A 12,559-nucleotide genomic window follows, 5' to 3' on the forward strand; every position below is an offset into this window, starting at 1 on the left:
AAGGTGTCAGTCGAAGTTCACAAGGGTGGTTTATTCTTTGATTTAATGAGCCTATTTTTGTCCCTTCTTTTTAATTTTTGTAAAATTATGACTGTATAATAACACATTTACAGAAGACTTGGAAATTATGGAACAAAATTACATATAGTTCCACCATATATTACAATTATTTTTAAAGTAGATAAATTAAGATTTTTAGTTGGAATTTCAATATCAAACACTCAAAAATTAATAGAATGAATAGACAGGAAAGCAGAAGGATAGAGTAGACCTGAAAAGCACTCTGAACTAATTCAACATAAACAGTTCAGTTCAGTTCAGTTCAGTTCAGTGCTCAGTCATGTCTGACTGTTTGCAGCCACATGAATTGCAGAACGCCAGGCCTCCCTGTCCATCACCAACTCCCGGAGTTCACTCAGACTCAGGTCCATCGAGTCCGTGATGCCATCCAGCCATCTCATCCTCTGTCATCCCCATTCTCCTCCTGCCCCCAATCCCTCCCAGCATCAGAGTCTTTTCCAATGAGTCAACTCTGCACATGAGGTGGCCAAAGTACTGGAGCTTCAGCTTTAGCATCATTCCTTCCAAAGAAATCCCACAGTTGATCTCCTTCAGAATGGACTGGTTGGATCTCCTTGCAGTCCAAGGGACTCTCAAGAGTCTTCTCCAACACCATAGCTCAAAAGCATCAATTCTTCGGCGCTCAGCTTTCCTCACAGTCCAACTCTCACATCCATACATGACCACTGGAAAAACCATAGTTTTGACTAGACGGACCTTTGTTGGCAAAGTAATGTCATGCTTTATAGTATGCTATCTAGGTTGGTCATAACTTTTCTTCCAAGGAGTAAGCGTCTTTTAATTTCATGGCTGCAGTCACCATCTGCAGTGATTTTGGAGCCCCCCAAAATAAAGTCTGACACTGTTTCTACTGTTTCCCCATCTATTTCCCATGAAGTGATGGGACCAGATGACATGATCTTCGTTTCCTAAATGTTGAGCTTTAGGCCAACTTTTTGACTCTCTTCTTTCACTTTCATCAAGAGGTTCCTTATTTCCTCTTCACTTTCTGCCGTAAGGGTGGTGTCATCTGCATATCTGAGGTTATTGATATTTCTCCCGGCAATCTTGAGTCCAGCTTGTGATTCTTCCAGCTCAGCGTTTCTCATGATGTACTCTGCATATAAGTTAAATACACAGGCTGACAATATACAGCCTTGACATACTCCTTTTCCTATTTGGAACCAGTCTGTTGTTCCATGTCCAGTCCTAATTGTTGCTTCCTGACCTGCATACAGGTTTCTCAAGAGGCAGGTCAGGTGGTCTGGTATTCCCATCTCTTTCAGAATTTTCTACAGTTTATTGTGATCCACACAGTCAAAGGCTTTGGCATAGTCAATAAAGCAGAAATAGATGTTTTTCTGGAACACTTTTGCTTTTTCCATGATCCAGCAGATGTTGGCAATTTGATCTCTGGTTCCTCTGCCTTTTCTAAAACCAGCTTGAACATCAGGGAGTTCACGGTTCACGTATTGCTGAAGCCTGGCTTGGAGAATTGTGAGCATTACTTTACTAGCATGTCAGATGAGTGCAATTGTGTGGTAGTTTGAGCATTCTTTGGCATTGCCTGTCTTTGGGATTGGAATGAAAACTGATCTTTTCCAGTCCTGTGGCCACTGCTGAGTTTTCCAAATTTTGCTGGCATATTGAGTGCAGCACTTTCACAGCATCATCTTTCAGGATTTGAAAGAGCTCAACTGGAATTCCATCACCTCCACTAGCTTTGTTCATAGTGATGCTTCCTAAGGGCCACTTGACTTCACATTCCAGGATGTCTGGCCCTAGATGAGTGATCACACCATCGTGGTTATCTGGGTAGTGAAGTTCTTCTGTGTATTCTTGCCACCTCTTCTTAATATCTTCTGCTTCTGTTAGGTCCAGACCATTTCTGTCCTTTATTGAGCCCATCTTTGCATGAAATGTTCCCTTGGTATCTCTAATTTTCTTGAAGAGATCTCTAGTCTTTCCCATTCTGTTGTTTTCCTTTATTTCTTTGCATTGATCGCCGAGGAAGGCTTTCTTATCTCTCCTTGCTATTCGTTGGAACTCTGCATTCAGATGCTTATATCTTTCCTTTTCTCCTTTGCTTTTTGCCTCTCTTCTTTTCATAGCTATTTGTAAGGCCTCCTCAGACAGCCATTTTGCTTTTTTGCATTTCTTTTTCTTAGGAATGGTCTTGATCCCTGTCTCCTGTACAATGTCACGAACCTCAGTCCATAGTTCATCAGGCACTCTATCTATCAGATCTAGGCCCTTAAATCTATTTCTCTCTTCCACTATATAATCATAAGGGATTTGATTTAGGTCATACCTGAATGGTCTAGCGGTTTTCCCCACTTTCTTCAATTTAAGTCTGCATTTGGTAATAAGGAGTTCATGATCTGAGCCACAGTCAGCTCCTGGTCTTATTTTTGTAAACTGTATAGAGTTTCTCCATCTTTGGCTGCAAAGAATATAATCAATATGATTTTGACATTGACCATCTGGTGATGTCCATATGTAGAGTCTTCTCTTGTGTTGTTGGAAGAGGGTGTTTGCTATGACCAGTGTGTTCTCTTGGCAAAACTCTATTAGCCTTTGCCCTGTTTCATTCCGTATTCCAAGGCCAAATTTGCCTGTTACTCCAGATGTTTCTTGACTTCCTACTTTTGCATTCCGGTCCCCTATAGTGAATTGCAGCCATGAAATTACAAAAGACGCTTACTCCTTGGAAGAAAAGTTATAGCCAACCTAGATAGCATATTCAAAAGCAGAGACATTACTTTGCCAACTAAGCTCCATCTAGTCAAGGCTATGGTTTTTCCAGTGGTCATGTATGGATGTGAGAGTTGGACTGTGAAGAAGGCTGAGCACCGAAGAATTGATGTCTTTGAACTGTGGTGTTGGAGAAGACTCTTAAAAGTCCCCTGGACTGCAAGGAGATCCAACCAGTCCATTCTGAAGGAGATCAGCCCTGGGATTTCTTTGGAAGAAATGATGCTAAAGCTGCAACTCCAGTACTTTGGCCACCTCATGCGAAGAGTTGACTCTTTGGAAAAGACTCTGATGCTGGAAGGGATTGGGGGCTGGAGGAGAAGGGGACGACAGAGGATGAGATGGCTGGATGGCATCACCGACTAGATGGATGTGAGTTTGAGTGAACTCCGGGAGTTGGTGATGGACAGGGAGGCCTGGCGTGTTGTGATTCATGTGGTCGCAAGGAGTCGGACACGACTGAGTGACTGAGCTGAACTGAACTGAACTGAACTCAGGTGTTCCTTGACTTCCTACTTTTGCATTCCAGTCCCCTATAAAGAGAAGGACATCTTTTTGGGTTTTAGTTCTAGAAGGTATTGTAGGTCTTCATAGAACTGTTCAACTTCAGCTTCTTCAGCGTTACTGGTTGGGGCATAGACTTGGATTACCATGATATTGAATGGTTTGCCCTGGAAACAAACAGAGATCATTCTGTCATTTTTGAGATTGCATCCAAGTACTGCATTTTGGACTCTTTTGTTGACCATGATGGCTACTCCATTTCTTCTGAGGGATTCCTGCCCACAGTAGTAGATATAATGGTCATCTGAGTTAAATTCACCCGTTCCAGTCCATTTTAGTTCGCTGATTCCTAAGGTTTTTACAATTTTCACACAACAGCAGGGACAAATTCTATTCAAGTTTCCATAGATTATGAGCCAGGAGACACTGGAATATATCCAGGAACATAAAACAAGGTGCAAAAATTTCATGGTCTAAAGGTATTGAGATCATACAGAGTCTGTTCTCTTTTCACTGTGGCATGATGTTAGAAATCAAAATCAAAAGATATTTGAAAATAACCCACATATTTTCAAGTCATAAGCCTACTTTTTGAGACCTAGTCTAAGTAATCCAAGGTTGTTGGCAAGGATTTAGCTGTAGGATCTTTAGTGAAGCACTGTTTATCAAGTCCAGTAACAGAAGGATAGTTGAGTGATGGATGGTGATATTTACAGATACGTGACTATGCACCGTTTAACAATTTTGAAGAACTGTGTTTATTGGCACCTAAAATGTTACCTTTTGAACATTACAAACGTATGTACTATATACTTGCATTCAAAAATATATATTAGGAGTTTGTGATTAACATATACACATTGGACTGTGCTTAGTGGCTCAGTTGTGTGTGACTCTTTGCGACCGTAGACTGTAGCCTGCCAGGCGCCTCTGTCCATGTGGACTCTCCAGGCAAGAATACTGGAGTGGGCTGCCGAGTCCTTCTCCAGGGGATCTTCCCAACCCAGGGATCAAACCCAGGTCTCCCACATTGCAGGTGGATTCTTTACTACATATAAAATAACCAACAAGGACCTACTGTATAGTGTGGGGAACTATATTTAATGTTAAAGAGTTGGACATGACTGAGCGACTGAACTGAACTGAACTGAATAATTTATAAGAGAAAAGAATCTGAAAAGAATATATTATATATACACACACATATATATATAATTGAGTCACCTGAAACTAACACATTATAAATCAATTATACCTCAATAAAAATGGAAACATGAACACTGAAAGTTCAAAAAATATTTCAAAAAGATAATTTTGTACTTCAAAAAAATTAAAAAATATACATGACATATTATAAAAAATTTGAGCATGAGTATATCAAAATGTTTCTAGTGTTATTTCTGGATGATGGTATTACAGATTCTTTTGAATACTGCTTTTCCTTAGCTGCATTTTCTCTATTGAACATTGCTTCTGCTATTATGAACATGATTACTCATGTGATTAAAAAAACCCACAGCAGAACCATTGTATGTTTCTCTTGATTCTACAAAATTATTCACCCAGGTAAGACTTCAAACATTGTAAAACTGCTGTCCTGCAGCTGATACAATGCAGGGCTCACAGCAACACACTCCCCTTGGTTCAGCTGTTGAGGGTGGTCCTGTTCTATGACACCTCTGGAGTTTCTACTGAGATGGTTCCAAGTTTCCAATGTTTCCTCACTTGGAAACATTCTAGGGCATCCTTGGACCAATGTGGACACTCACTGGACCCCATGAGCCCAAACTCCATTTGTTCTTCATCCCTGCGGGCAGGTGATGCTCCTCAGCAGTGATCTGAGTTCTAATTTCCTTGAGCTCTTGTTCCTGAATTTATCCTAGGTTGTTTGTTGTTCAGTCGCTATGTCGTGTCCAACTCTTTGCGACCCCGTGAACTGCTGCATGCCAGACTTCCTTGTCCTTCACTATCTCCTGGAGTTTGCTCAAACTCATGTCCTTTGAGTTAGTGATGCCATCCAACCATCTCATCCTTTGTTGCCCCTTCTCCTCTTGACTTCACTCTTTCCCAACATCAAGGTCTTTTCCAATCAGTCAGCTTTTCACATCAGGAGGCCAAAGTATTTTTAGATTTAGCACCAGCCCTTTTAATGAATACCCTAGGGCTTCCCTGGGGGCTCAGATGGTAAAGCGTCTGTCTGCAATGCAGGAGACCTGGGTTCGATCCCTGGTTTGGGAAGATCCCCTGGAAAAGGAAATGGCAGCTGAATCCAGTATTCTTGCCTGGAAAAATCCCATGGACGGCAGAGCCTGGTGGACTACCGTCCATGGGGTTGCAAAGAGTCGGACACGACTGAGTGACTTCACTTTCAGTTTCTTTCACTTTCACTAAGGTTTTTAACCAAATAAGTCTTCGTTTAAAGTAATTAGATCTAGGTCTTTGTATAAGATCTTTGGACCTTTTGGACCTTGGCTCTGTCTCTTTGTTTTGCATCCGTATTGAGTGGTGGTCTCACATTCCTTTCAAAGTACTGACATTTTCCTATTTTACCATGCTGAAGCCATAATGGGAACTTTTGTCTCTAGTGTTCTTTCTGTTAAGATAGTTCAGTTCAGTTCAGTTCAGTTGCTCAGTCATGTCTGACTCTTTGTGACCCCATGGACTGCAGCACACCAGGCTTCCCTGTCCATCACCAACTCCCAGAGCTTGCGCATACTCATGTCTATGGAGTCAGTGAGGCCATCCAACCATCTCATCCTCTGTCGCCCCCTTTCCTCCAGCCTTCAATCTTTCCCAGCATCAGGGTCTCTTCCAACGAGTCAGTTCTTCACATCAGGTGGCCAAAGAATTGGAGTTTCAGCTTCAGCATCAATGAATATCCAGTACTTATTTCCTTTAGGGTTGACTGGTTTGATCTCCTGGCAGCCCAAGGGACCCTCAAGAGTCTTCTCCAACACCACAGTTCAAAAGCATCGATTCTTTGGTGCTCAGCTTTCTTTATAGTCCTATAAACTATAGGACTGCAGTTAAGATAGTTTCTTTATAGTTAAGATAGTAGAAAAGTCTGTGTCTTTTGTGTTTTCTCTTATTGTAGCAGAGACTAAATAAGACTAAAGTCTATACGGTTTAAAATATGCCTAAAATATATCAATATATGATGTACAATGAATTTATAAGCTAGTTCTAACTATCATCCTTGGAATTATCAGTTGCACAATCAGGAATACACACTTTTGGGGAGGAACCAGTTTGTAGAATAGATATTTTTCTAAGTAATCATCCATGTTTTTGCAAATGAAAGATGTTTTTATTTTTTATATTATTTTAATTTAAATTTAAAAATTTACAGTGTTCTGTTGGTTCTGCTGTACAACAGTGCAAATCAACCATAATCACAGAACTAGAACAAAAAATTTCACAATTTGTGTGAAAACACAAAAGACTCCAAATAGCCAAAGCAATCTTGACAAGGAAAAACAGAGTTGGAGGGATCAACCTTCCTGACTGCAGGCTATACAATCAAGCTATAGTCATCAAAACAGTATGGTACTGGCAAAAACAGAAATATAGAAAAATGGAACAAGATAGAAAGCCCAGAAGTAAAATTATGCACCTGTGGACACCTTATTTTTGGCAAAGAAGGCAAGAATATACAATGGAGAAAAGATAGCCCCTTCAATAAGTTGTGCTAGGAAAACTGGACAGCTACATGCAAAACAATGAAACTAGAACACTTTCTAACACCATACACAAAAATAAACTCACAATGGATTAAAGACTTAGATGTAAGTTCAGAAACTATAAAGGTCTTACAGGAAAATATAGACTGTGTACTCTTTGACATACATCACAGCAAGATCCTCTGTGACCTACCTCCTGTTAACTGCTGCTAAGTCGCTTCAGTCATGTCCGACTCTGTGCGACCCCATAGATGGCAGCCCACCAGGCTCCCCTGTCCCTGGGCTTCTCCAGGCAAGAACACTGGAGTGGGTTGCCATTTCCTTCTCCAAGGCATGAAAGTGAAAAGTGAAAGTGAAGTCACTCAGTTGTGTCCGACTCTTAGCGACCCCATGGACTGCAGCCCACCGGGCTCCTCCATCCATGGGGTTTTCCAGGCAAGAGTACTGGAGTGGGGTGCCATTGCCTTCTCCGGACCTACCTCCTAGAGTAACAGAAATTAAAAAAAGTGATCATCCATTTTGACAAGTTTATTGGTTGAAATGAGTACATAGCATTCTCTAGTTTTCTAATCTTTGAAACCCAGTCCTCCTAAAATCGAGTACCCCTGCTGAGTTTATGATGAAACTCTTTATACAATCCTTTATTCCCCTTCTTGTCCTTCTCCTGTTCCCCTCTGGATTGAGGAGGATCAAAGAGGATGAAAGAAAAATCCCCACTGAGAAGGACCCTGTGGGTCCCTCCTAGGTACAAAAGCCCCTCTGTGTACCCTGTATCTTGTTTGTAAGAAAAGAAGTCTCCTAGGCCTTCCCTGATTTCCAAAGAACAGATTCAATCAGTTACTAATTAGGGAAATGAGGGTATGTGGAAACAAAGGAAAAGAAGTCAAGAAAAAAATAGTTCAGCATACAACAGAGGAATATTTTCTTATATTCTGAGAGAACATTAATTTGTACTGTATCTCACAAAGGCAGTTTGGTGGCATGTTTTTATGCCACTAGAAGGACAGTTTTTAGTAAATGGTGATCCTATGCTATGCTAAGTCACTTCAGTCATGTCCGACTCTGTGCGACCCCATAGATGGCAGCCCACCAGGCTCCCCCGTCCCTGGGGTTCTCCAGGCAAGAACACTGGAGTGGGTTGCCATTTCCTTCTCCAGTGCATGAAAGTGAAAAGTAAAAGTGAAGTCGCTCGGTCGTGTCCTACTCTTAGCGACCCCATGGACTGCAGCCTACCAGGTTCCTCTGTCCATGGGATTTTCCAGGCAAAAGAGTACTGGAGTGGGGTGCCATTGCCTTCTCTGAGTAAATGGTGATACACACACACATATCTATGTTCCATGAACTATAATTTTGGAGAAATGTTTTTATTGGCATCTAAAATGTATATGACTTTTAGTACAAAAGTCTACAAGCATGGATCATATATCTGCATCTAAAATATATGCATTGTAGATTTTAAAATTTTAAGTGTGTCAGTGTCAAAATGTTCCCAGTGTTATCTCAGGATGATGGGATTGTGGATTATTTTAAGTATTCATTTTCCTTAGCTGCATTCTCTAGGCTAAACCTGTATTCTGTGACTGTGAGCATGCATTGCTTATATAATAAAATCCCAGCAGAACTGATCATGTGTTTTCACCTTGGCTCTACAAAATGAGAGACCATTTATCCAAAGAAGACACACTTGGCTCCAGATCTTCTAAACCTGCTCTGGTACAGCTGGACAGTGTTTTATCATGATCATACCTCATGTCCCCAGAAATGATTTTCCTGGGAAAAGTAGGGCTCCAAGTCCTGTTTTGTGCTGGTCCTGCCTCAGTTTCATGTGGTGGGAAATTGCTTTTTATTCTTCACCTTAGGCTTTTTGAAGTACAAATACATTCTTAAGGTCATGATTAATGTGTTTTAATGGGCTATCCATTTTAAAAATCAATGAAAAGAACTTGCATTAAAAATAGAAGGCAATTAGATTGATTTGGATGACCTATTTTTAATCAACCTCATTATTTATGAAAACTCTCAGGACATCTTTCTCTGGAACATTCAAGGATCAGCTCCTTCTCTGTTCCTCTGTGTGAATAACTTTAAAATGGGAGGCACCAGGATGGTTGACAATTTGCTAAATACTGTAGAAAGGTTACATTTTAGAAATGTGGAGGAACCTAGAGGCTGTCACCCAGAGTAAAGTAAGTCAGAAAGAGAAAAACAAATATCGTCTATTAAAGCATTTGTGTGCGATCTAGAAAAATGGTATGTTGTTTCGTTGCTTAGTCCCTGAGTCATGTCTGGCAAATGGTATAGACAATCTTATTTGCAAAACAAAATAGAGACACAGCAGTAGAGATCAAATATATAGACCCTAAGAGGGGGAAGGAAGGGTGGGATATACTGGAGTCAGGATTGACATACATACACTATTGATACTATGTATAAAATAGATAACTGACGAGAACTTGCTGAATGGCACAGGGAACTCTAGCCAGTGCTCTGTGGTGACTCTTAAATGGGAAGGAAATCCAAAAAGGAGGGGACATATGTATATGTGTAGCTGATTCATTTTGCTGTACACTATGCCAAAGCCTTTGACTGTGTGGATCACAATCAACTGTGGAAAATTCTGAAAGAGGTGGGAATACTAGACCACCTGACCTGCCTCTTGAGAAACCTATATGCAGGTCAGCAAGCAACAGTTAGAACTGGACATGGAACAACAGACTGGTTCCAAATAGGAAAAGGAGTACGTCAAGGCTGTATATCGTCACCCTGCTTATTCAACTTATATGCAGAGTATATCATGAGAAACGCTGGGCTGGAAGAAGTACAAGCTGGAATCAAGATTGCCGGGAGAAATATCAATAACCTCAGATATGCAGATGACACCACTCTTATGGCAGAAAGTGAAGAGGAACTGAAAAACCTCTTGATGAAAGTGAAAGTGGAGAGTGAAGAAGTTGGCTTAAAGCTCAACATTCAGAAAATGAAGATCATGGCATCTGGTCCAATCACTTCATGGGAAATAGATGGGGAAACAGTAGAAACAGTGTCAGACTTTATTTTGGGGGGCTCCAAAATCACTGCAGATGGTGACTGCAGCCATGAAATTAAAAGACGCTTGCTTACTCCTTGGAAGGAAAGTTATGACCAACCTAGATAGCATAATCAAAAGCAGAGACATTACTTTGCCGACTAAAGTCTGTCTAGTCAAGGCTATGGTTTTTCCAGTGGTCATGTATGGATGTGAGAGTTGGACTGTGAAGAAAGCTGAGTGCCGAAGAATTGATGCTTTTGAAGTGTGGTGTTGGAGAAGACTCTTGAGAGTCCCTTGGACTGCAAGGAGATCCAACCAGTCCATTCTGAAGGAGATCAGCCCTGGGATTTCTTTGGAAGGAGTGATGCTGAAGCTGCAACTCCAGTACTTTGGCCACCTCATGCGAAGAGTTGACTCATTGGAAAAGACTTTGATGCTGGGAGGGATTGGGGGCAGGAGGAGAAGGGGACTACCAAGGATGCAATGGCTGGATGGCATCACTGACTCGATGGACGTGAGTCTGAGTGGACTCCAGGAGCTGGTGATGGACAGGGAGGCCTGGCATGCTGCGATTCCTGCGGTCGCAAAGAGTCGAACACGACTGAGGGACTGAACTGAACTGAACAGTGGAAACTAACACACCATTGTAAAGCAACTATGTTCCAGCAAAAATTAATTTTAGAAAAAGCAGGGGTTCCCCACCAAAAAAAAAAAAAAACCACCCAGAACAACAACAACAAAAAAACCCACAAAAGCTTACCTACCATAGAAATGTCCCAGGACCGCCTCTCCTTTTGCTATTGTGTCACGCTGTCAGTCCATCGCAGATGCTTCTTCCCGCCCGTGGTTTACTGGAGGGTGTCTGAAAGGCACAGGAGATGCTCTGTTCTGTTTTCCGAAAAGTTTTATAGCATCCAGTCCTTACTCGAAATGCCCTTTTTGATAATAGTGTTATCTCTTCTCTCAACCTTCTTTATCTTTTCCTATTCAACCATGGGCACCATTGCTTCTAAAGTTATTTCTTGCAATAACTTATTATCACAATTATTTAACGTCATTGTAAAATGCACAGAACTTAGATTTTTGAAAAGAAGTTATCTCATTTTATATCCTGCAAATTTTCTATATTCATTGATTAGCCCTAGTAATTTCCTGGTGGTGTCTTTAGGGTTTTCTATGTTCAGAATGGGGGACAGATGTACACCCATGGCTGATTCATGTTGATACAAAACCCACAATATTGTAAAGTAATTAACCTCCAATTAAAATAAATAAATTAATTTTTAAAAAGAAGGGTTAAGAAGCATTGCTCTGCTTTAAAATATTAAAAAATATGGAAAGAAAAGAAATTCTCCCTTGTTTTCTCATCTTCTGTGTTTTACATCTTTCTTATATCCCGTTTTTTTTCCTATTGCTGAATGAATTTCCTTAAGTCTATAATTTTGAAAGTGTTCGACAAGGAAATATGACAACTTCCATTTCAATACCTATTCCTTTCTATAGTCTCTGAGTAGTATTTTTTATTAAATTTATTATGAAAATGTTATGTGTTTTTATTTGAAGTGTTTTTCTGAAATTAGTAATATAATTTGTTAGTGTCAGAGGAGAAGAAACTACAGAAACCAATGTCTCCTTTATCTGGAATATCCTGTAATCATTTGAAATAAGTGCTATTGAACCTAATTGTTCACAAAGGAGCTGCTTGAATTCCTTGAACGCTGAAGGGTCCTCAGTTTAAGTTAGTATGCTAAACAATATGGGCATCCAGGGATTTCTCTGGAGGTTCAGAGGTTAAGATTCCGTGCTCCCAATGCAGGGCCACCAAGTTCAATCCCTGGTCAGGGCACTAGATCCCACATGCTGCAACTGGGAGTTCCCACCCTACAACGAAGATCAGAGATCATGTGTGCCACAGCTGAGACCTGGTGCAGATGAATAAATAATAAACATTAAAAAAAGAATATGGACGTCCAGATACAACTGAGATGATGTCATTATCAAGGCAGTGATGGCAAAAGCTTTCTCCTCCCATGTGGTCCCTGCTTATGTTTACTGTGCATTTTTTAAAAGCTATTTTATTTTTTAATTTTTTGGCTACACATTGTGGCCTGTGGGATCTTAGTTCTGTGACCAGGGTTCAAACCCTTGCAATGGATGCTCAGAGTCCTAACCACTGGATGGCCAGGAATTCCCTATGGTGCATTTTTGACTCACCAGACTATGACCTTGTAATGGTTAATTCTACGTGTCAGCTTGACTAGGCCACTGGATAGCCAGATACCTGGTTAAGCATTGTTTCTGTGTCTGTGAAGGTGTTTGCGGAAGAGATTAGTATCTGAACTGATAGAATAAAGGACCCAAATATGAGTAGGCCCAGGACCTCCCCCATGGCTCAGTGGTAAAGAATCCACCTGCCAATGCAGGAGATGCATTTTCGATCCCTGGGTTGGGAAGATCCCCTGGAGGAGGGCATGGCAACCCACTCCAGTATTCTTGCCTGGAGAATCCCATGGACAGAGGAGCCTGACTGGCT

The sequence above is a fragment of the Capricornis sumatraensis genome, chromosome 2 (genome assembly GCF_032405125.1).
Source record: "Capricornis sumatraensis isolate serow.1 chromosome 2, serow.2, whole genome shotgun sequence".
Lineage (NCBI taxonomy): Eukaryota > Metazoa > Chordata > Mammalia > Artiodactyla > Bovidae > Capricornis > Capricornis sumatraensis.